Raw genomic sequence first — 25,079 nt, 5'->3', positions numbered from 1 at the left:
GAGTTACAGCGCTGGACTTGGACAGTTGACATCAGGATTCAAATTCTCACCCAGTTACTATCTCTCAGTCCCAACCCACCTCACAAGGTTGTTGTAAGGATAACAAAAGGGAAGTGTTACCCTGAAGTCATTTAAAAAAGAGTTGCTTGGAAATGTGAGACACAGAAGACCAGAAGTGTATTTTTGCTTCATTTTGTTTGTGGTAAGTATATAGTACTATTTTTTGAAGATAAATGCCACTGACAGCTATCAGTATAATGGTCTTTTGGTTTCAATGGCTTTCTGCATGCTTAATACTCTGTTGGATTGTAGCTAATGTATTTGGGGGTATTAGTATTTTTTGGAAAAACATGAAACTACTATATACCTTCTTTGCTTAGGCACATTTTTCTTGATTTGGTGGAATTATTATTATTATTTATTTTATTACTATTATTATTTGTATAGCACCCTTCAGTAAAAGATCTTAGGGCAGTTCACAAGATAAAAATACAAGATAAAAGCACAAATAAACAGTTAAAATAGAAACAACGAAACAATAACCCCCTCCCTCCCACAAACCCATTTAAAAGGCTGTGGAATATTAATCAGCCACAAAGGCCTGGCTGATGAAATCCTGTTTAAGTGAATTAGGTTTTAACAGGTATTGTTTCATGTGTTCTGACATTTGCATTGTAATGTATCTGATGCGGGTAGTTTTCACTCTGGTCCAATGTAAGTTTGTTTAACTGTTGCTTGAGGCGTCAACTGACACCTGTGAGGAAGGTTGGAATTAGAATTCTCAGTATGCAAAAGAGGGATTGAAAGCCTGCATATTTTGATTGGTGGGTGCAGGGTTGGAATTTTCAGTTGGGCAGTGTGATTGGCTGGGGCTACTGCAGAAGGGCCAAGAGAAGTGTATATATAGCCAGGTGCTGGCCAGAAGAGCAGCTGTTGGTGTCATGGAATCAGCCAGAAGAAGGAGGCAGCAGAGGACCAGGACAGGTGAAGAAGAAGAAGGAGGAGGAAGACATGAGAAGCAAGGTAGGGCAGCTTGGTGTCCAAAGTCTTGGGGAATAGCCGAAACACTTGAGTCAGACTGAAGAGACAAGGGGAGACAATCTGAGGAGCGAAGTGGGAGGCAGCTTGGGATGTTGGTTTTTGGGGATTGGAAGGAATACCTGAAGGAAAATTTCCTGGTCGGTGCAGGAAGATAAACTTGGACTTCAGTAGGTCAATAAAGGGTTAGAGAAGAGACTTCCAGCCGAATCTGCAGTTATCATGTTGGTGAGGCTTAACTGGCTAGAGAGAATAAAAGGGCAATTTGGCTGAAGTGTTTTAACAGGGTAGTTTAACTACTTCCTTAAAATATAACATTAATAGTTGGCTATAAGCTGTTGGTTTTAAAGTGACCCCAACAAGTTAATAAAATATATACTCATTTAAGGAGACATGCGGTACTATTTTAAAGTAACCAGAGAAGGTTGTGGCCTTAATCTGTTGAACTTCAGGTGCTAGACAAAGATTTTTCTAACCCAGCAGGCATTTTAAGGAATTGTTTGCTTTCATTATTAATTTTAATTGATTTTCACCATTGTGAGTTTTGGGGATTCATTCTATTTGATATGCGGCAAGCTTTTTGCTTTTTTTTTATGTACAGCACTTAGAAATTCCAGTGATTGAGTAGTATGCAAATAGCTTAAGTAAGTAAATAAGTAAATAAGTAAGTAAAATGACCCTTGGTGGGGAGGAGGAGATAGTCCAGGTGCAGCAGGGTCTGAGGTCTTGCTTGTCTCCCTGTTTTGTTCTTCGGGTAGATGATTCTGTTGGGGAGGGATAATTCAGCTGGAGCAGGCTGATATTATATTCACCTGCCTCCTCATTCCTCTGTTCCTTCCATCAGTGCAGCTGTTATTAGTAGGCTTTGCCTTTTTTTTCTTTTTTAAAGCTACACATGCAGTATTTAAAGTGGGGGGAACCCACAAAGCTGATTTTAGAGAAGAGTGAATGGGAAGCAACCCCATTTGCAACCTAAGTTATCCTACAGTGCAGTTACAGCCTTAAGTATAGCTGGCAGCCGCCTGGAAAATAAGTAAACAAGGCAATTATTGGCGATGCCTCCTTCTCTGATGTATTCTTTGCTAGCTTTCATATACTTCAACTGAGCAGAGCCACGGAGGGAACTCCAAAGGTGTGCAGGGCATTTGTGGGAGGAAACCTACAGGGGATTTCTGGAGAGAAATGTTTTTTCGTGTGTCTTCTCCACTAGCAGAAAAATATACTGTACCTGCGGTTGTCTGCTCATCCTAGGGGCTTCTGAAAAACTCACAAGCATTTTCTTTCATGGTGTGAAAAAGTGGGAAGTTGGGGAGAAGTGGAAGGGTGTTGTTCTTCCAATCTGTGTATTGAAGGCACTGAATACACCCCCCCCCCCGTGCAGCAAGTAATGTGTGTATGTGTGAACACACACACACACACACACACACACACACACACACACACATATCTCAGGAGCAATATTTCAAACTGAGCCAGGGTTGAAGAACCAACAATAGTATCTCAGCCCACTGACTCATTCTACTGAGAGCTAAGAGACCAAAGAGCTCTTTAAACCTCCCTCCATTCTGGGATGGACAGGGATGTTGAAAAAGCCCTTCTTTTTGTACTGTACATACTTACACAGAGGCCCAGCTCAGTCTTTAATTCTATACCAAGGGGCAAGAGAGGCTACAAACTTAGAGCTTGCTCAGTCAGTAGACCATGAGACTCTTAATCTCAGACTCAAGGGTTTGAGCCCCAAATTGAGTAAAAAGACTAGATGATCCTTGTGGTTCCTTCCAACTCCACAATTCTCTTACGGTCAGACAGTGGAATGGACTTCCTCAGGAGCTTGTGGACTCACATTCACTAGAGGTTGGATGGCCATCTATCCATGGATAGAGCTTTTTATATATATAGGAAACCACTAAAATTGTTGAGCCTTTTTAAGGAAAGTCCCCAAATTGTTGACTATAAGGCTCTATAAGACTCACTTTTTCCCTCCTAAAAAGTAAGGGGAAATGTGTGTGCGTCTTATGGAGTGAATGCAGGCTGCGCAGCTATCACAGAAGCCAGAACAGCAAGAGGGATTGCTGCTTTAACTGCGCAGTGATCCCTCTTGCTGTTCTGGCTTCTGAGATTCAGAATATTTTTTTTCTTGTTTTCCTCCTCCAAAAACTAGGTGCGTCTTGTGGTCTGGTGCGTCTTATAGAGAGAAAAATACGGCACCTAAAATCTGGGACAAAGTGCCGCCCTGACATCAATTCCGAATTTGAAATTCCAGCCCTAAAATTAATTAATTTAGGCAGCCCTAAATTAATCCTTGTTTCCTTTCTGGTGTGAGCAGCAAAAGAAAAAAGCAACTTGAAATGAGGTGGGTGGGGGAAGTGACCTCACTGCATTTAAAGTTGCTAATGTGTACATATTAACCTATAAGCTATGAGCAGACCATTTTATTTCTCCTGCTTCCATTTCCCCTGGCTAACACAAAACATTCTCTGGCTACTGAGCATGCTCAATCCTCACTGAACTCCCCCCACCTTTAATTACTTCTTTGCAAACATCATATTTCTCCCTCCCTCCCTCTTAATTCTCATTGTGGTCCCATTTGGGCTTCAACCCTGTTGGCGCTCATCACCTGGGTTTGCTATTAGCAGGAAAGGTTAGCTGTCCCTTGCACCAACCTGATTCTTTTCTGTGCACACAATTTCTCTTTTTTATCTGTCCTCAAATGAAATGTCCATTTACTATTGCTTGCCATGTTTTCATTTACGGCTGCACACACACATAGGAATTCTTCACAGAGCATGGCCAAAATATAGGGCACAATCCAGGCAAAGTTTGGCAGTTTTAAATCCCATTGATTTCAGTGAGAGAGCCTGAGCACATAGTTAACTCTCTGATTGAAATCAATGGGACTTAAAAAGTGCTTATCTTTTGCTGAGGCAGGCCTTTGCTATTTCCTGATGTTTAGCCATGACTACTGGACAGTTAGCTTGTGGAATTCTTAAAGCTGCCCGCTTTCCTTATGCCTTTTTAAATACCTGTGAAATAAGGTGGGCTTGCAGGTGTTTGCAGTATGGCTGCTTATTATTACTGAAAGGCGGAAGTACCTGTAACATTGGTGCTAATTACTTCACCCAGTAGATGGCAGTGTAGAGCAAGGTAAGATTTGATTAAGGAGGAAGAAACAAAAGGTTATCAGACGGGAGCAGTCTGGCATGAGGTGATCTTTTCTATCATCTGCAGGATTTTAAGGGGTCTGTAGTTCACCTGAAAACAGGGAAAGCAGTTTTCAGCAAGAGAAACAAAAAAAAAAGCAGCAAAAAAAAAAAAGCAGAGGCAGTTTCTAACAGAGCAGATGTTCACAGGTTATAGGGACAGATTGCTGTGTATTCTATGCCTGTGAGAATGGTTTGGAAACTAGCAGATCATTGAGATCAGAGAAATGCAGGAAGGTAAGTAGATAATCTACATACCTTCCCACATTTCTCAGATGAAAATAGGACCTCTTCATTTATTTATTTATTTTAATCCTTCTGACTGAGTTGTCCCAGCCACTCCCAACATAATAAAACATTAAATATTTAAAAAAATTCCCAATGCAAGGCTGCCTTCAGATGTCTTCAAAAAGTTGTATATGCAAGCTCAAGAGTCCAGTTCTTAGTTACAAGTTCTTTTAATGACTAGCTGGAGTGAAAACACTTCAAAGAGAGACATTTCTGGTGTCTTAACTGCTCAGAAGGGGTGACCCTGCATCTGGAGACAAGCCAGGAGGACAGGAATGAGGAACAGTCATCTCCTTAATACATTTTTTTTTTTTTACAAAAACTCCCCTCCCAGGAGGGTGGCATCCATTTGTGGGTCCTAACCAATCAGTACCAAAGGTTCACATTTGGCCAAAGAGGCCAAATAGGAGGAGTTGATAAGAATTTTGAAGGGAAAAGGAACTAAGCATAGGTCACAAGCACTGTATTCAATCCCATGGCTACCTACTGTGAGTTTGAAATCCCACCGGATCTTGCTAATCGTTTCACTGCTTGACTGGTCGCATGTTTGCTGCTTTAAACTTTAGCATCTCTTCTGCATTAGGCAATGGTCGTTCTTACATACATACATAAAAGGTAAAGGTAAAGGGACCCCTGACCATTAGGTCCAGTCATGGCCGACTCTGGGGTTGCGACACTCATCTCACTTTATTGGCTGAGGGAGCCGGCGTACAGCTTCCGGGTCATGTGGCCAGCATGACTAAGCCGCTTCTGACGAACCAGAGCAGCGCATGGAAACGCCGTTTACCTTCCCGCTGGAGTGGTACCTATTTATCTACTTGCACTTTGATGTGCTTTCGAACTGCTAGGTTGGCAGGAGCAGGGACCAAGCAATGGGAGCTCACCCCATCACAGGGATTTGAACCGCTGACCTTCTGATTGGCAAGTCCTAGGCTCTGTGGTTTAACCCACAGCGCCACCCGTGTCCCAGTACATACATACATCCATACATAATCTATCCCAGCTGCTGCAAAACTTTGAGGAGGCCCAGCCCATTCATTGAAGAATTGGGGGGGGGGGAGCTTCCCCCTCTCTGCTTGACGCATCTGTTCACTACTTTGGTAACCCTGAGTTGGCCAGGAGTGTGGTTCGGCTAAGGACTCCAGAGCATCTCAGCTTCAAAGGCAGACTAGCAGGGTAGTAAGCTGAAGCCAGCAAAGGGAATCTTGAACTGCACCCCCAGTGGGGAATATGGGCTAAAGTAGATATGGTGTTAAATGTGTGGCTGCATTTAGCATGTCAATTTCCCCACCCAGGAAATAGCAGCCTTCTAATGTGAGAAACTTTTATATATACACAGCTGATTCTCAGACAGATATTGGGTTTACCAATGATTCAATTTATACAAAGGTATGTTTGAGGATTTGTACAGTGTGGCACCTCTTGCTCGGAGAGTTTGCTCTGTGATGTGCTTTGCTTGCACTGAGGAAACACACTGCAACATGCAGTCTCTGCAAAACCAACCTGATTGGCGAGTAGCCATACATGATAATGGTTCACGACGCAAAAAGATTTTACAAGATCACTTTGCAGAATAGCTTCACCTGGCAAATAGTTTTCCGAGAACTGGAAGTGACATAGTTATATGGCGAGGCATCTTGCACACAACAAATTAATCACTGCAAACCGTTTACTTGGACCTAATTAAAGTTAAATGGTAAGATGTCAAAATAAAGAAAAGACTCTTTTGCAATGGGTTACCTGCTTTTTGTTTACTTGTACCTATTTGCAAAAAAATATTAAGTCTATATGAATATCCCCATCATTAGTGTAAATGGGTAGGTTCGGCTGCAATTTGCCTTGCAGTGTTGCCAACTCACAGTGCACAATCAAATTGCTGTACTGTGTTATATTGCCTTAGTTGTGGTCACAGTAGTCTGGGTCAGGATCGCTGCACTTTTTTCTGTATAGAAATGACCAGTAGGGTATTACACAAACCACCTTCAGCCAGATCCAGACCAAAAGGAGGTCCCCTCTAGGGAAGTTAGGAGGCCATCTCATCTCCCACCAGCAGCCCATGATTCAGATAATTTATTGTTATCTCCAGGAGCACTTACATTCCTGGCTTTGTTGTTTAGTCGTTTAGTCGTGTCCGACTCTTCGTGACCCCATGGACCAGAGCACGCCAGGCACTTCTGTCTTCCACTGCCTCCCGCAGTTTGTTCAGACTCATGTTTGCAGCTTCGAAGACACTATCCAACCATCTCGTCCTCTGTCGTCCCCTTCTCCTTGTGCCCTCCATCTTTCCCAACATCAGGGTCTTTTCCAGGGAGTCTTCTCTTCTCATGAGGTGGCCAAAGTATTGGAGCCTCAGCTTCATGATCTGTCCTTCCAGTGAGCACTCAGGGCTGATTTCCTTCAGAATGGAGAGGTTTGATCTTCTTGCAGTCCATGGGACTCTCAAGAGTCTCCTCCAGCACCATAATTCAAAAGCATCAATTCTTCGGCGATCAGCCTTCTTTATGGTCCAGCTCTCACTTCCATAAATCACTACTGGGAAAACCATAGCTTTTACTATACGGACCTTACATTCCTGGCTACTTGATGGTTATTGTTATAAATCATGAAATAGACATATGCTAGGTCTGTCTTCCACAACTTGGTGCCTACCCGATGTTTTAGACTCCAACTCTCATCAGCCACTCAACAGGGATGATTGGAGTTTTAGACTGAAACATCTGGAGGTCTCCAGGTTAAGGAAGGCTGCATTAGGTATATGCATGCCAAAGGCACAAACGTGTTTGCTTTAAAGAGGGCAACTGACTTGAGTTCATAAAGGTAAAGGGACCCCTGACCACTAGGTCCAGTCGTGCCCAACTCTGGGGTTGCGGTGCTCATCTCGCTTTATTGGCCGAGGGAGCCGGCGTACAGCTTCCGGGTCATGTGGCCAGCATGACTAAGCCACTTCTGGTGAACCAGAGCAGCGCACGGAAACGCCGTTTACCTTCCCGCAGGAGCGGTACCTATTTATCTACTTGCACTTTGACGTGCTTTCGAACTGCTGGGTTGGCAGGAGCAGGGACCGAGCAACGGGAGCTCACCCCGTCGTGGGGATTCGAACCGCCGACCTTCTGATCGGCAAGTCCTAGACTCTGTGGTTTAACCCACAGCGCCACCCGCGTCCCTATGATCTGAGTTCATAGTTAAGGAGAATTAAATTAAGTTAAGTTAAGGAGAATTAAGTTAAGGAGAATTAAGAAGTAACCACAACAAATGCTGTCAAACTGTTTTTATTCAGTCTTGAAGATATCCAACAGGGGTCTCTGAACCTTACGGAGAATCTTTTACCCTCACTATGAAATCTCTCCCTAGCCTCCCATCTCACGTCCTAAGTCATGAGCAAAGTTGTCTATGACGGAGCAACAAGGGGTTCTTAAGAGCACATTTCCTGGTTCTTTTTACCAGCCATGGGATAGCTCAATTGGTTAGAGCATGGTGCTGATAACACCAGGGTTGCACAGGGTTCGATCCCCATATTATAAGTGAGACAGTAGGCATCAGCGCTTGAGTAATGTTCACACTAGGAGAGGGAGGGACTCAATGGATGCGATAGATGGCATATTCCAATGTCCTGGGCTGGGATAGTATATGTTGCCTGCCTGCCAGTGCACATATTGCTCCATATGTGGGTGTTGCGCTTTTCCCTGAGGAAGAATCGGGCCTCAGAGATTTAACCTCAAAACTCAGGGTTTGAGCAGGTTTATTCCTGGATTTAAATGTGGTTTTAAACACTGCTTGAAAAGCACTATATGTATCAGCCTGCAAATACTGCAGCATTAGCAAGAAGTGTGTAAATTGTGACTTACATATTTCCTGTTCCATGCAGTTTGTAAAATTCACCATTATCATAAATTTCACCGCAGTTAGGCTTAATATATGCAAAGATAAATCTAATAAGATGCAAAGGCCCTGAAGATCAGAATGTCATAACATTTACAGACCATGAGGAAGGAAGCAGACCCTCAAGGAAGCGTCTACCATAAATTACAGACAAAAGGCAAAAGGGGAAAGGGGGGAAAACTGGGGAGGGGGGGGAGAAGTCAGAGTCAGACCTTTCCAATATACAGAAAACATCCCCTGGACAGTTTGCCAAGCTAATGCTGCTTTTTGGTTATCCATTGTTAGCATATAGGTCAATCCAGTGAGCAGATGAACAAGCAAATAGTTATATAATTCCGAGGCTGTGATGCGCATGTGGAGCTCCATGCACACAGAGACTTCCCACTTTATGAACAGGCTGTGATATATTGATGGCACTACTGCCACCAAGCAGAAGGGAGGTGCTGCCCCTTCTGCAAGGAGAAACTATTTAGCCTTGGCTGAAGAACTAACTCTCATTCAGGCAGTAAGGAAGGGAGGCTCTGTGTGAGATCATTTTCAGAGAGCCCCTGCCATGCAGAATGTGCCATGCATGCCATGTTGGGGTTGGGGAAGGCATGGGTCCTTTGCTCAGCAGTGCCCTATTAATAAATAATAATAATAATAATAATAATAATAATAATAATAATAATAATTATTATTATTATTATTATTATTATTCTGCCTCAAGGCAGCTCACAAAAATTAAAACAAATACCAATAAAACATGCACAGTTTAAAACACATGGAAGGTTATGGTTAAAAAGTATTAAACTATCTATAGAATTAAAACAATGCCAATAAACCCCCCACATCTATTTAAATGTAGATGGGGGGGAGAGAACTAAAGTACTGTACGCTAAGACCCCTTCCTTTAAAAGCAGTCAGTTCCCAAAAGCCTGTTGGGATAAAATAGTCTTCACCTGCCAGCCGAAGAGCCTGGACAGGTTCATATGGTGCAGTCCTTCAGATAGCCTATACCTAAGTCATTTTCTCTTCCCAGTCAGCAATGTATAATATCAATTAGGCAGTACTGGTGCCCCCCACCCCCGTCCCTCAAGGCTACTGCTTCCTTTGCATGTGCAGGCTCAGCATCCTCCTCTCCACCAAGAAGAGCTTGGCTGGACCACGTTGCTGTTGAGGAAGATTCATCATGCTAGTGTGCAACCAGGAAGCCGCCTCTGTCCCCTTGTGCACCAGCAGAGTTGAATCATTTTCCCAAGCTTGCTTGGAAAACAAGGAGTAGCAAGTCAAGCGGTGGTGGCAATAACAAACCACCTCACTTGGACTAAATCTAGTTTGGAAGAGGGAGGGGAAGGAGATGGGGAAGCCATCCTCCTGCCCTCTCTCTGTCTCTAAGCATCTTGTACAAACAGAATGGCTGGTTGGAGGTGGCGGCTGCTCTCCTTCCCTTTCCAGAATCCTTTGGTTAGCAGCTGATGTAAGACCCTGTCGGGAACTATGAATGGGACAAGCAAGCTCTGGAAGGTGGTGTGGAGGGGGGTGGGATGCAGTGCTGCTCCTACTGCTGACACTCAAATTTGCCACCCTGGGCACCTGCCCTGGGTTTCCGTCCTGTAAAAATGTCTCTGTGAGCAGAATAGTATTGTGTTTGTGCAATGGATAACTTCTGTCAACAAGAAATCCCAGTGGCCTTAGACTGTTCCCAAAAGATGAAGTCAAGTTTGTTGCATCAAATTAAATTACTGGCTATTAAGGTCCAAGGTTGGTGGAGTATTCAGATACTTCTAAGTAGAATCAAAATTTGGGTTGCTAGGCACTAGCCTTTATAATATATATGCAGTTTCTGACTTCCTTATGTTACATTTGCATCAAGGTCAAGCTATGGAAAAGGATCAGGACTTATGTCAACAGTTACCATTTGAATTTATGTATGTATACAAGTGTGTGTGTTTCTTTTTCTTTTGGAAAAAAACCTGCTCTTGACTTCAACAAAGCAATTGCAAAGTTACTCAAATGGGGAAAGCATTTTCAGAGATCTTAAGTCCATGACAGAATTCAAACCACTCACTATGCTGAGAAGAATAGCTCCACCAATGGAGATGTCATTTTACATCTTAGACAAAAAGAACTGTCCACGAATAGACGGTCTAGAACCTTGCACACCAACTGGCATGTGCAATGTCATCCTAGACACATTGAACTGAGGAGTGAGCCCAGTTGAACATAATGGGTTTTACTTTTGAGTAAGCAAGTGCTGGACTGCAAGAAGATCAAACCTGTCCATTCTTAAGGAAATCAGCCCTGAGTGCTCACTGGAAGGACAGATCCTGAAGCTGAGACTCCAATACTTTGGCCACCTCATGAGAAGAGAAGACTCCCTGCAAAAGACCCTGATGTTGGGAAAGATGGAGGGCACAAGGAGAAGTGAACGAGAGAGGACGAGATGGTTGGACAGTGTTCTCGAAGCTACCAGTATGAGTTTGACCAAACTGCGGGAGGCAGTGGAAGACAGGAGTGCCTGGTGTGCTCTGGTCCAGGGGGGTCACGAAGAGTCGGACACCACTAAACAACAACAACAAGCAAGTGCTGAACATGGAAATCCTCTCCTAATCTTCTAAAATAATTCAGTTAGTTTGCATTTGATCCTCTGCAGAAAGAAATGTGTACAAGGAGAGGATGATAGTAGATAGACTCAACCCTGTGATGCCATCAGGAAATGCCGACCCACCAAAAGTATCGGAACAGAAGCCTCCATTTTGACCTTTCCAAATCCAAGACTAACATAAAAATGAAGGGGATGACAAGAGGTATCTATCGCATCTCGGCAATCATTACAATTGAAAGGTTGACCCCCCCACCCACCCCATAGCAGGTGGACTGCCTCAATTATGATGGATGAGGAGTGTGACAGCTCTCAGGAGATGTAGTGGGAAGCTGGCAATTGCTCAGTGAGCTATGACGTTGCTGGTAGAGATCTGACAAGAACAGAGCATTTTTATGAAACTACAGAGCTTAAGTTTCGGTGGTCTTTAATTTGCTTTATAACCAATTGCATAAACTAGTCGGTGAAAATAGAACTCTTTCACAAAATGGAGGGGGGCTTATTGGGTCAAGGGGACCCAAATATGATTTTATTGTTCTTTCTTGCCTACCTTCAGTTTTTTGGGGGAAAGAACCTAGAAAGACAGCAAAACATGGACAATCCTGACACTCTTTGAGCGCCATTAAATTTTCACACAGAAAGTGGTGTAATTAGAACTGAGGGGAATAACAGAGGTGTGTATGAAGAAAAATAGTGGACTTACCTAGCAAGTTTGAAAGTATCTAGTATTGAACAAGGACAGCTGCGTTCAAATCCTTGCTTATCCATAAAGCTCACTATTTGATATTGGACCATTCTTTCTGGGCCAAACCATTGTGGTAAATGTGCATTGTCCACTGAAAAAAGAAGCCATGTGTCTTATTCCTCCTCTGTACCACCCAGTGGAACTTGCTTCATGTGGTGAAATCATGATACCCCATGTTCTCCCACTCAGTCGCCTGTCGTTAGCAGGCTATGATGCAGAGCAGGTGTGGAGATATGCCGCATGCTGTGAGGAAAGGTCTATTTGACATTACGGAGGGGAAGATAGAAGAAGCAAGATATGTAGTAGCCGATTTGGGCAACTGCCCGTGTAATTAACCTAAATCTAGATTGCCCCTAGCTGGGTATGTTTAGCCTGGAAAAGAGGAGACTGAGAAGAGATATGATACCAATCTTCATATATCTTAAGTGCTGTCAACATGGAAGATGGAGCAAGCTTGTTTTCTCCTGCTCTGGAGGATAGGACTTGAACCAATGGCTTCAAGTTACAAGAAAGGAGATTCTGACTAAGCATCAGGAAGAACTTTATGACAGTAGGAGCTGTTTGACAGTCGCACAGACTCCCCCAGGAGATTGCGCACTCTCCTTCCTTAGAAGTTTTTATGCAGAGGTTGGATGGCCATCTATCTTGGATGCTTTAGTTGTGATTCCTGCAGTGCAGCGGGTTGGAGATGACCGTTGGGGTCCCTTCCAACTCTGATTCTAGGATTTAGCCTAATCCACCTCAGAGGTTTGCTGTGAGGATGAAAAATGATTTTTTTAACACGCGCACGCACATAAGCCATCCTGAGCACTCTGAAGGAAGGACAGAACAGAAATGTGACAGGTAATCTGGTTAATTAAAATAATGAACAACCAAGGGATAATCTCCATGTATGGATTTCCTCCTCAGAAATATCTTGCACTAAACATGGAAATCAATACATGGAAGTTGACAAATGTAGTAACTGGAATCTAAACTGTGAGGGCCCCTGGTTCAAATTTCACCTCAGCCATTTAGCCATTGACCTCTGACAGGCCAACATTCTTAGGCCCCACCCCCTTCATTTTCATTGCTTAATGATGACATGGGTGTCCCACAAATCTTCCAAAGAGTGGGAACATTTCCCTGCTTTACAACAGCCCTGTGAGGTAGCTTAGGCAGAGACATGGTGATTGGCCCCAAGACTGCCTGGGTACACAATGTTCTTCTTTTAAAAGACACATGCAAAATGCAGGAGAGGAGAGCGCTGTTGTGCTCAAGTCCTGCCTGTGGGTTTCTCACAGGCATCCGGTTGGCCATTGTGAGAACAGAACGCTGGACTAGGTGGACCCTTGGCCTGATCGAGCAGGCTCTTTTTATGTGCTTCTGCAGATCCTCCAAGTGTTTGTTTTCCAGTGACAGTGCCAGATTTACACAAGCTGTCCCAGATTCTGATTTGATCCCGGAATGTCCCACTTTCCCTTAGAACGTCCCTATTTTCATCATAATATAATAATAATAATAATAATAATAATAATAATAATAATAATAATAATATAATTATTATTATTATTATTATTAATTTATACCCCACCCATCTGGCTGGGTTTCCCCAGCCACTCTGGGCAGCTTCCAACAAAACACTAAAATACAATAACCTATTAAACATTAAAAGCTTTCCTAAACAGGGCTGCCTTCAGATGTCTTCTAAAAGTTTGGTAGTTATTTTTCTCCTAGACATCTGGTGGGAGGGCGTTCCACAGGGCGGGCGCCACTACCGAGAAGGCCCTCTGCCTGGTTCCCTGTAACTTGGCTTCTCGCAGCGAGGGAACCGCCAGGAGGCCCTCAGCGCTGGACCTCAGTGTCCGAGCAGAACGATGGAGGTGGAGACGCTCCTTCAGGTATACTGGACCGAGGCCATTTAGGGCTTTAAAGGTCAGCACCAACACTTTGAATTGTGCTTGGAAACGTACTGGGCGCCAATGTAGGTCTTTCAAGACCGGTGTTATGTGGTCTCGGCTCCCAGTCACCAGTCTAGCTGCTGCATTCTGGATTAGTTGTAGTTTCCGGGTCACCTTCAAAGGTAGCCCCATGTAGAGTGCATTGCAGTAGTCCAAGCGAGAGATAACCAGAGCATGCACCACTCTGGCAAGACAGTCCACGAGCAGGTAGGGTCTCAGCCTGCGTACCAGATGGAGCTGGTAAACAGATGCCCTGGACACAGAAGACATGTTGGAGGGTATGCTTCTGATCTTAACTATTTTTAAAGTACAGGATACCCCCAAATAACGGGAGATTGCTTGAGATGTAAAGAGAATACTAACCACATTTGCCCTAATTCAGAGGGCCCCTTGCCCATATATCAGATTGTACCCCAGGAAATGATTGGTTTTGCAGGGCAGAACCCACCTTCACTGTGCCAAATGACAATATATCGCTCCATTCATTTCACAGGCGCTTGAAACATATGTAGGAAATATAGTAGTTGTGCATACTACATTGTACCCATGGACCTCAGTCCAGCTCCAGTCACAAGTGTGACCCTAGATAAGGTGTACCCCCACGCATAAGCAGGTTCATCCACCAAGTCTAAAGGGTAGCCTGATAGGTGTTGCACCCAATGCAGAAGTATATGCTCATTATCTGCACACACAGATCTCCCTTACTGAATCAGTGTGATTATGTTTACTGTCCAGGACAGGTTATATAAATGCAAAAAAGGGGAAACAACCAGAAACAATAGAAAAGGTGCATCAGAATTCTTGCCATGTTCATAACTGCAAAGCTTGCAAGACTTTCATTAAGTGCAGAACCTGCAATTTTCGGGCGCGGGTTTATTAGCAACTCAAAGAAGGGGACAAACATATTTTTAACAGTGCTGAGGTAATGAATGAAACTGATTTAGATCACCAAAGGGTCTGGTCCATGCCTTTTCATCTCATCAGTGAACACTTAATTTTTAATATCCTCATATTTGCCACACTCCCTTTAGATTATTGAAACACAGTATTTTATCTTTGAATCATTAACTTTTGCTGCCTACTTTGGTTCTCCCTCTGCTCTGAACATCTCTGATTATAAATATTTCAATAATTCAAGTCTCTCTTATTTTAACTCTCACTTATATAATTGCAAGTATGAATGTGCAGCAGCAAGTTAACACGGATGCCATAAAAAGCCAAAATAATTAATCACTCAGCCTCCATTAGAGGATCAAGGGCAAGGGAACATGCTGTACTACTATATATATATATATATATATATATATATATATATATATATCCAAAGGACGCAGAAAAAATAGCTTGGTTCTGATTTAGATCATTTTACAATTTTAAAATGCTGTTTCATGCTCTCTGCTTGCCCCAAGTGCTAGGAAGTTTCAGTCTAACCTTTTACAATTTCCTTAAAAGAAAAGGATATTGTAGGTGTACTGTATTTTAGTAACACGTACTTCTTTAAAAATGTGTAAATTGGGCAGGGAAGAGCAGGCAGATCTATGGAAAAGCAACACTAGACTAAAAGCAGAGCCACTACCTGCAGAAACAGCAGCACACCTTTGCAAAACCTCAAGGCCAGTTTTTGCCAGTCTATATCGCAATCCTATACATGTCTACTCTAGAAGAAAATCCCATTGGGATTATAAAGAGGTATTTTTTAAAAAATAAGGTTGCTTGAAGCTATTAGAAATCAGTCTGTTGCATCAGGTTAGGTCTACTGGTAATGGCTTTTCTTATTTTTTAATTGTATATTTATAATTTAAATGATATGTAATAGTAGTAGTAGTAGTAGAGAGCCAGTGTGGTGTAGAGGTTAAGAGCGGTAGATTCGTAATCTGGTGAACCAGGTTTGTGTCTCCGCTCCTCCGCATGCAGCTGCTGGGTGACCTTGGGCCAATCACTCTTCTCTGAAGTCTCTCAGCCCCACTCACCTCACAGTGTTTGTTGTGGGGGAGGAAGGGAAAGGAGAATGTGAGCCGCTTTGAGACTCCTTCGGGTAGTGATAAAGCGGGATATCAAATCCAAACTATTAGTAGTAGTGTGACACTTCAGTGGTATCCACAAGCTAGGATGATCATGTGTAACAAAACTTTGCTCTCTACTGAGTCTTTGCCTCCTTCCAAAGGGAACTGCCTCCAGTGTGAAATTGCTAAGCTAGAATTTATCAGCATTTTGCTTAGGGCTCAATGGAGACCAAGGGTATCTCTCTCACCAGATGTATTAAATTAGAATGGGAAAGCTAGGAATACTGTTTGTAACCTAGACACCCCAATCACTCTATTTCTGAGGAGCACAGTGTCAGTTGGCAACAAGCGATTTGTTCCTTGATATAAGGAGAGGAATTTAGCATAGCGCTAAGCAGATCGCTCTGTCGATTCAAGGATTTCTGCGTGCCTGATGAAGTGATATGCCCCCTCCCACCAGGAGCTGTTCTGAGGACTCCCCTGACTCCCCTAGAGCAAACTGAGGGGTGGGGTGGGGTGGGGAGTGTGGGGAAAGCCCTGTTGCACTGGCCCCATTGTCTTTGTGTGTGTCCAGCCCCTCACTGAGGGATGAAGAACTCGGAATCCCAACTCTACTTCTGCCAAAGGCTGTAATGCTCAAAAAGCACTCCTCTGATCTCCCGACCTAAATCTCCTGTTTCAATTACTTTTTAAACTATTTTAGTGGGCTTATTTTATTGCACACTTTAATTGCATGTGTGCATAAAGGCAAAGGTAAAGGGACCTCTGACCATTAGGCCCAGTCGTGACCGACTCTGGGGTTGCGGCGCGCATCTCGCTTTACTGGCCGAGGGAGCCAGCGTACAGCTGTACATGTGGCCAGCATGACTAAGCCGCTTCTGGCGAACCAGAGCAGCGCACGGAAACGCCGTTTACCTTCCTGCCGGAGTGGTACCTATTTATCTACTTGCACTTTGATGTGCTTTTGAACTGCTAGGTTGGCAGGAGCAGGGACTGAGCAACGGGAGCTCACCCTGTCACGGGGATTCGAACCGCTAACCTTCTGATCGGCAAGCCCAAGAGGCTCAGTGGTTTAACCCACAGCGCCACCCGCGTCCCTTGCATGTGTGCATACTTTCATGCTTTTATGGACTGTGCATTTTAATTACGTGTGCATATATATTTCTTGATTATTATTTTTAACTTGGAAAAAACTTTGTCAATTAAGTGGTACATAAATAATAATGATAGTAGTAATAGTAATAGTGATAACAGTAATAGTAATTCTCCAGTTTTTAAAAAATATTGAACATCCAACCTAAGGCGGTGTAACCTGAAATCTCACATTTGACAGTGTGAACATTAATTGGTTTTACTGAAGTTAATATTTTACTGACCTCTCTACATATTGTTATAATAGGCCAACAGAGCTACCCAATTTTGATCTGAGAAACCTCAGAATATTCTTGGAATTTGGTAATAATGACAGAGAGGAGGAAACACTGAAAGGGGGGACCTTTTGGCTGAAATGTTGTTCTCAGCCAAGCAGAAAAAGGGGAGAAAAGTCAGCTCGAGTTAAGAAATTACACGATAAAGAAGAAGCTTTCTTCTTATTTGTGTCAAGATTTGTCAGTATTTGCTTTAGGGGGCACAGTTTTCCTCTCCACAGACTACTGGTTTTAAGGCAACGGGAAAGTGTTATCAATGATTACAGGCAGGGTCATGAAGGGCAAATTATGTGCCAAAATGGCCTTACTATGGAATGTTATTGGTCTTATGTGTTCTAAGTTATGTGATAAGTCAAAGTTACTGTTGCATAAAATTCTCCCAATGTTTCATGTGAAGGGTTTTTGTGGGAAAAGGAGTGACAGAGTTTCCAGTGCTCTTTCTACTTCTTCTTTTTTTTAAAAAAACCACCCTCCTCCTAATTCAGATACTGCATCTGTGAACTTTTTGATTCCAATGGCCCAGTGTTTCCCAAACTGATATTTATTATTATTTTCATAATTATTTTAAATTAATTTTTATTTGCAAATTGAAGAAAGCAAAATAAAATAAGATTATTAAAAATGAAATATAATGAAGGAAAAAGAATATCTGAATAGCAGCAGCAGCAGCAACAACCATCAGCTCGCACTAAAGATGCATTAACCACCCGTACATCCATCTCAGGTTAAACATAAAAAATAATATAAGCCCTCCAGATGTCCAAATAAAACATGAAATTAATGTCTAAATGAAATACATTCAAATGTAGCCAGGGTAGTAAGGTCCTCAGACCGCTGCATCATAGATGGTGTGTATTTATCTTTCCAGGTTCAAAGTGGAACCATTAAGGGCTTGCAAAATCTGCATATCTTGTCCTGCTGTTAATCCCCATACTACATGAACAAGTACATGACCATCTGCAAATATCAAGGATTTGGTCAAAGGCAAAATTGGTACGGACAACTTCAAACCAAAAAGGACATATCACTGGAGAAGCCCAATCCATGTGCCTCAACATCTACCTGTATTAGACAGAACCTTCCTATATACTTGTTGTGGAATACAAAATATCAGCCATTGGCATCAACTACTGCTTTATGAAGAGCCACACCCTTAGAAATCTTAGACTAGCTACTAACACATTCTCTAACACATACAGAAGGTCCTAGGCTCAGCTGCCAGCATCTCCATGAATGGCAGGGGTACCGTGTCTGGAACCCTGCTGCCACCAGACCTTGCAGACTCTATTGAGCTACAGGGACCATTGTTGTGACTCAGTAAAAGGCAGCTTTTGATGTTCCCCTGGACCATAAAAACCTTTGCACTCAACTCTTGGAGAGTTTGACAGAACATTAGGCACACCTTTCCCTCCAGATCTCTGGTTGGCAGTTTTCAAACATGGGTACAAAATTTGTCATTTACAGCCTGCCCATGATGGGTAAAAATATCACATATCAGCAAGGCAGTGTTAAGCTTAAATGCCGCTAAATTCTCCACATTTTTGTGTCTTAAGCTTGCAGAGCACATATAGGCACATCTTATAGAACTTCCTACAAGGGTTCAAGTTTCTGCTCATGTCTGCAGTAGGAGAAAGTTCTATCTTGGGGATGCTGGGTAGGGATGGGGAAGGAGCCACAATTTTTTTTCTTTTTTAAAATATATTTTTATTAAAGATTTCTTGGTTTACAAAAGTATTAAAACTATGAAGGGAGAGACTACACAGAAATGAAAGTGAGTTGCCTCTCTGGACAATTTTGGATTTATTAACATGTTGTTGTTGTTTAGTCGTGTCCGACTCTTCATGACCCCATGGACCAGAGCACGCCAGGCACTCCTATCTTCCACTGCCTCCCACAGTTTGGTCAAACTCATGCTGTTAGCTTCGAGAACACTGTCCAACCATCTCGTCCTCTGTTGTCCCCTTCTCCTTGTGCCCTCCATCTTTCCCAACATCAGGGTCTTTTCCAGGGAGTCTTCTCTTCTCATGAGGTGGCCAAAGTATTGGAGCCTCATCTTCAGGATCTGTCCTTGCAGTGAGCACTCAGGGCTGATTTCCTTCAGAATGGATAGGTTTGATCTTCTTGCAGTCCATGGGACTCTCAAGAGTCTCCTCCAGCACCATAATTCAAAAGCATCAATTCTTCAGCGATCAGCCTTCTTTATGGTCCAGCTCTCACTTCCATACATCACTACTGGGAAAACCATAGCTTTAACTATACGGACCTTTGTTGGCAAGGTGATGTCTCTGCTTTTTAAGATGCTGTCTAGATTTGTCATTGCTTTTCTCCCAAGAAGCAGGTGCCTTTTAATTTTGTGGCTGCTGTCACCATCTGCAGTGATCATGGAGCCCAAGAAAGTAAAATCTCTCACTGCCTCCATTTCTTCCCCTTCTATTTGCCAGGAGGTGATGGGACCAGTGGCCATGATAATTGTTTTTTTGATGTTGAGCTTCAAACCATATTTTGTGCTCTCCTCTATATTTTACGCTCTCCTCTATATTTTGCGCTCTCCTCTTCTTTTGCGCTCTCCTCTATATTTTGCGCTCTCCTGCCAAGAAAACTCCATGGACAAAGACAACAGGCATGTTAACATACAAAGGTCATAGAACACTTCTCTTAATTTCAGTCTGTTTCCTCTTCTCAGTGGTTGCATCAGGTTATGGAATTCCTTGCTCCAGGAAAGTTCACCCCTTTCCCTCACTATTTTACACTGGTTACTGGAGATCTTCCTATTCTGGCAGGCAGAGGATGTCTTTATGGTTTTTAAGACTGCTGACCCTGTGTCTTTTTTTCGTGATTGTGTTTTAGATTGTTGTTAAGAAATGGTAATTTTATATGCTTCAATCTGCACTGTTTTATTTGCACTAGAAGGATGGGATATAAATGGCCTAATAAAATAAATAAATTTGCATTCATTCATGCTCACTCCTATTCAATACAGATTTGCCAAATGCCCACAGTTCTTCTGCCTTAGGTGCAATAGAATAAAGCTTCTTGACCCACCTGCTTAGTGTCAGATAAAAAAAAATTAAAAGGGGTCTGATTCGCTCCCTCGGTGAGGAGGTCCAGGTGGCTAATCCTGATATGAAACCGTGCCATTTCCCCCTCTCCTGGCGTGCCAGAGAAGAATACTTCCAGATTTATCATTTGCTTTAAACCTTACAGAATATGACCTAAGCAGATGTTAAAGGGGCAATTAGTAGTCTTGAAAAATCTAGTGTACGTGCTCTAGAATGATTGCTAAATAGCTCAAGGTCACATCCCACCATGTCCTATAATGGAAATGTGTGGTGGAGAAATGAAAAAGGGTGACAGTAGTTCCCAACTCAGCAGTTTATATACGTTCAGCAAAACAATGTGCTAAAGCTCTATCTTGGTCTATAGCACTTCACACTGAAGAGAGAAAATCATGTGCGTCCCTGCAAACAAAACAAAATGCCAGAAGAAGCAATCCCCTACATGTAGAAAACTAGTGTGTCAAGAAGGTTCAAACTGCCATACTATTTTTCTATGTGCAGGGACTTTGCTGTCCTTTGTAGATGTCTCTTGTTTGTTTGCACCCATGAAAAGCTTTACTACTTGATTCTACTGAGTGTCCATACTAGTGCTGAACTCACAGGCACAGATGTACCACCTTGATTTCTCATCATATCATATGCAATGACTTGTAGTTGACTGTGTGAGTGGTCTGCAGTGAAAAAACACAGAAGCCATTTTGGCAAGCCGGTTGTATATAAATAAATAGTAACAACATTGTGGTTGACTGAAGGGAATCTGAAAGCTTTGTGGCATCTGATTTGTGATGTTCTTCAGGGAAGGGACTTTATAAGAAATCCCCTATAGGAAGTTTAATCTATAGCAATGAGGATTCCACAAGATGTGTCGATGGCTACCAGATTGGATGGCCTTAAAGGAGGATTAGACAAATTAATGGAAGATAAGACTATCAACAGCTACAAGCCATGATGTCTGTATATTACCTCCTGTATCAGAGGTGTATATCTCTCGGAGTTTGGTAAAGATATTGCAGCAGTGTGCAGAAAGAAATAGTCTGGTCAGACTACTGGATAAAGGAAACTTAAGGTTTATCACTCATGGCAAACAAAGCCATTCTAAGTACAGGTGGTGACCATTTCATGTGGGTGTTCCATTCCTGGCTCCCACACGCATCAGCAGAATGTGTATAAGTTTGCCCCGCCTCATTACGCTCCCATACCGCCTTCTTCCGGGTCCAAAAGGACATCGGTGATCACACATCAATTGGATGCGTCTAAATAGGTTGAATGGGACGCGGGTGGCGCTGTGGGTTAAACCACAGAGCCCAGGACTTGTCGATCAGACGGTTGATGGTTCGAATCCCCGCGACGGGGTGAGCTCCCGTTGCTCGGTCCCTGCTCCTGCCAACCTAGCAGTTCGAAAGCACATCAAAGTGCAAGTAGATAAATAGGTACCACTCCAGCGGGAAGGTAAACGGCGTTTCCGTGCGCTGCTCTGGTTCGCCAGAAGCGGCTTAGTCATGCTGGCCACATGACCTGGAAGCTGTATGCCGGCTCCCTTGGCCAATAAAGCAAGATGAGCGCCGCAACCCCAGAGTCAGTCACGACTGGACCTAATGGTCAGGGGTCCCTTTACCTTTAAATTGGTTGCCGCCTAGATGGTTTTGTTTTGCATAGGCAGATGCCTTATACTGAGCCAGACCATTCATCCATGTAGCTCAGTACTGCCTATTCTGACTGGAAGCAGCTCACCAGAATTTCAGGCAGGAGTCTCTCCCAGCCTTACCTGGATTGAACCAGGCTCCCTTTGCATGCAAAGCAGATGTTGTACCAGTGAGCTCCAGCCTTTCCCATAGCTCAGTGGAAGGGCCAAGATGGAGCTAAGAAGTTAATGCAGCCACATGCTGACTCATTCTTAGACGGACTTAACTCAGAGAAAACACAGAAAGGATGTGATCTACTTTACCAACAAGTAGTAGTTACTACAGAGAAGTAATCGGGAAGTACAGGTTGCCTTCCTGTCCTTCGCCCCCAAGTGGTTCAGGTTGTTGTTGTTGTTGTTTAGTCGTTTAGTCGTTCTCCGACTCTTCGTGACCCCCTGGACCAGAGCACGCCAGGCACTTCTGTCTTCCACTGCCTCCCACAGTTTGGTCAAACTCATGCTGGTAGCTTCAAGAACACTGTCCAACCATCTCGTCCTCTGTCATCCCCTTCTCCTTGTGCCCTCCGTCTTTCCCAACATCAGGGTCTTTTCCAGACAGTCTTCTCTTCTCATGAGGTGGCCAAAGTACTGGAGCCTCAGCTTCAGGATCTGTCCTTCCAGGGAGCACTCAGGGATGATTTCCTTAAGAATGGACAGGTTTGATCTTCTTGCAGTCCATGGGACTCTCAAGAGTCTCCTCCAGCACCATAATTCCTATCCAGGTACTAACTTTAGCAAAATTTGGACTAAACCACTTATGGAACTTGTTGACTAGCAGTTTTATTGTGTAGCATTTCTAGGGGCTTGCACCCCACGTATGGGCAAATAGCTGTGCTCTGCTGCACTGTGAACACTTTTTTATTTTCTTTTTTTTTTTGCACTTCATGGGTATAAATAGAGTGACAAGAGCACAGCCTAAGCAGAATTCAGATTAAAAGGACAAATGTGGCCGGCCAAAATGAACCATTACAGGAAACAAAGGGAAAATAACGACTAAAGATCTTTCATTACAGCCAGCTAATTATCATGAGTTTTGGACTTAACTGTTCAGGCATAGAATTAAAAACCTTAATTATATTGTCACCTTTGTCTCTCGCCTTCTATTGCCCACAAATGAATCCATTTACTGTAACTGCAGCTGATGAGAAGAAATTGATGGCAGTCCCAGTGAGGTGGGAGAGGGGAATGGCTGAGTGAAGGGGGGGGAGAAGGGGGAGAGGCAGAGCAGGAGGGTGGGGGGCGAGGGGAAGAGAGAGAGAGGCAACATTGTCATGGATGCACAGCTGGGTGACAACTACATTCCAGGGCATTATAAATTAAAAACACTTTTAATGAGACAAATACGTGTTTGATGGATCTCAGGGTTTCTCTTCCCTCCCCTCCCCCTTTCCAAGGGATCACAATGTCTTTCCTTCTCCCATTCTTTCTTCTTCACTTCTCTAGAGACATCTTGGTCCTCTGGTACGGCTGCAGAAGATAGGCCCTGGCCCAAACCCACCTGTCATCAGGAGGAATCTGCTGCTGTCTTTGTTGGTTTGAATCAGAAGCCCCAGCCACAATCTAGAACAGAATTAAGGATGCATACAATCCAATCCAAAGTCCCACTGGCTTCGACGGGGGTGGGTGGATATTATTCCCTGGTTAAGATCTGAGTCACATTCATTTCAGTAGGCATTATGGGGGCTACAAGCTAAGAAGGAAAACTCTCTGGGTAACGCATATACCTGTGACAGCATGATCTGACATGGGGCAGCAATTGTCACTTCCATTTAGCTATCCATCTAGTTTTTAACACAATTTAGGTACCACTTGACTGTAGCAGTTTTCAAGAAATATTAAAATGATCAATTAATGCAGTTAAACAATGAAAAACATATACAGATAATTAAAATTAGCATTAAAAAATAAGAACTCATGTCAGCATCTATGTATCGCCAAATAGGTTTGTCTTAAAAAAGACCCCAAATGTTTTAAGCAGGTGCAAAAAACAACCACACACACACAATATCTGCAAAGGGCTAGACAGCTAGGGTCACACTCGAACACAATATGAATTGCTCAAGGAGTAGCATGCTACCTTTTAATGTTCATCCATCCATCCGATTTATGCTACTGGGCACAACCATGTCCTCAGCTTATCTCCTCTTCCCTATTGCCCAATCAACATTCATTCATTTATTTCATAAAATTTATGCACTGCTTGACTGTTAACAGAAACAAACAAAAACCTCAAACATGTTTACAAAAAAAATCATGTCCGTAGAGGGAGTTATTAAAATTGATTTTTTTTAGCTGAAGGCACCATTTAAAAATAAAATAAAGTTCTGGATGCTGAACAATAAAACCAATGCCAATAGGTGATGCAATCTCAGCTCAGTCATGGCAATACCATTTCAGAGGCAAACTCGGGGTACCTGCTCATTATAAACAAAAATAAGCAGGTGGAGTAAATAGGATGCAGAGATATTTGGTACCCAAGGAAGACCCCCTAAGGTAAGGGGGCCCGCAGGTGCTGTACTGCCTAGAAAAGATGCATTTTTAAAGCCATGCAGTGTGTTCTTAACATGTGTTGCCGTGGTTACATGAAAGGAGTTAATGTGATAGAACTCCCAAGCAGGGCAGGGGGGGTTGTTTCAGACATAGTTTGTGAACATGGCTGTGTCAGAGCCGGTGTGCGTTTTACACCAGGGTTTATTATTGCCTTGATGTAGTGGCAAGGCTTCCAGCTGTGGCTTTGAAAGCTCTGGTTTCAAACTCTATTCCCGGCCCATTTTCTGCAAGATTTTGTTTCTCCCAGCTGCATAAGCTTCTGGCTGCTGTGCAGGAAAGAGAGTTAGCCATGCGGGGGAGCCCTCGCAAATCTCCATTTATTAGCTCGGGATCATTCCTTCTTGCAAACCATTACCTTCAAGAATACCAGTTGCCCTTTCCTTCTCTTTTCACCCAGTGACAAAAGCAGAACAAGCAAGCAAGGAAGCAAATAGTTAGCAAAAGACCCTCTGCTCACCTTATGGCCCAATCCCCAGGCACTCCATGCTGGAAGAGGCAATAATTTTTACTGAGCGAGACCAGGCCAGGCTTCCATCCTGACAAGCTCATCTACAGTCAGAAAATTGTAGGGCACTCCAGGAGCATCCATGTTCTTTTCCATCCTCAAGATGGGTATCTGGGGTGGAGTCCTTTTGGCAGTAATACCACAGCCAGTGGAAAGAAAATCTCCAACAAATGTGGCCAGGAG

At 43.2% G+C, this 25,079-nt stretch overlaps 1 long non-coding RNA gene across 1 annotated transcript in view; it reads left to right on the top strand.

Moving 5' to 3' along the window:
• Positions 1 to 931: 931 nt before the first annotated feature.
• The window catches only part of LOC310753041, a 104,754-nt gene continuing 80,606 nt past the window's right edge, over positions 932 to 25,079 (top strand). The window contains exon 1 of the long non-coding RNA XR_014543101.1: positions 932 to 1,023. This is a non-coding gene — a long non-coding RNA (uncharacterized lncRNA). The remainder of the gene's footprint in view (positions 1,024 to 25,079) is intronic.

This window comes from Podarcis filfolensis (assembly GCF_964270895.1).
Source record: "Podarcis filfolensis genome assembly, chromosome: 17".
NCBI classification, from domain to species: Eukaryota; Metazoa; Chordata; class Lepidosauria; order Squamata; family Lacertidae; genus Podarcis; species Podarcis filfolensis.
The sequence above is the reverse complement of the archived record's forward strand: the minus strand, read 5'-3'. Positions and strand labels throughout refer to the sequence as shown.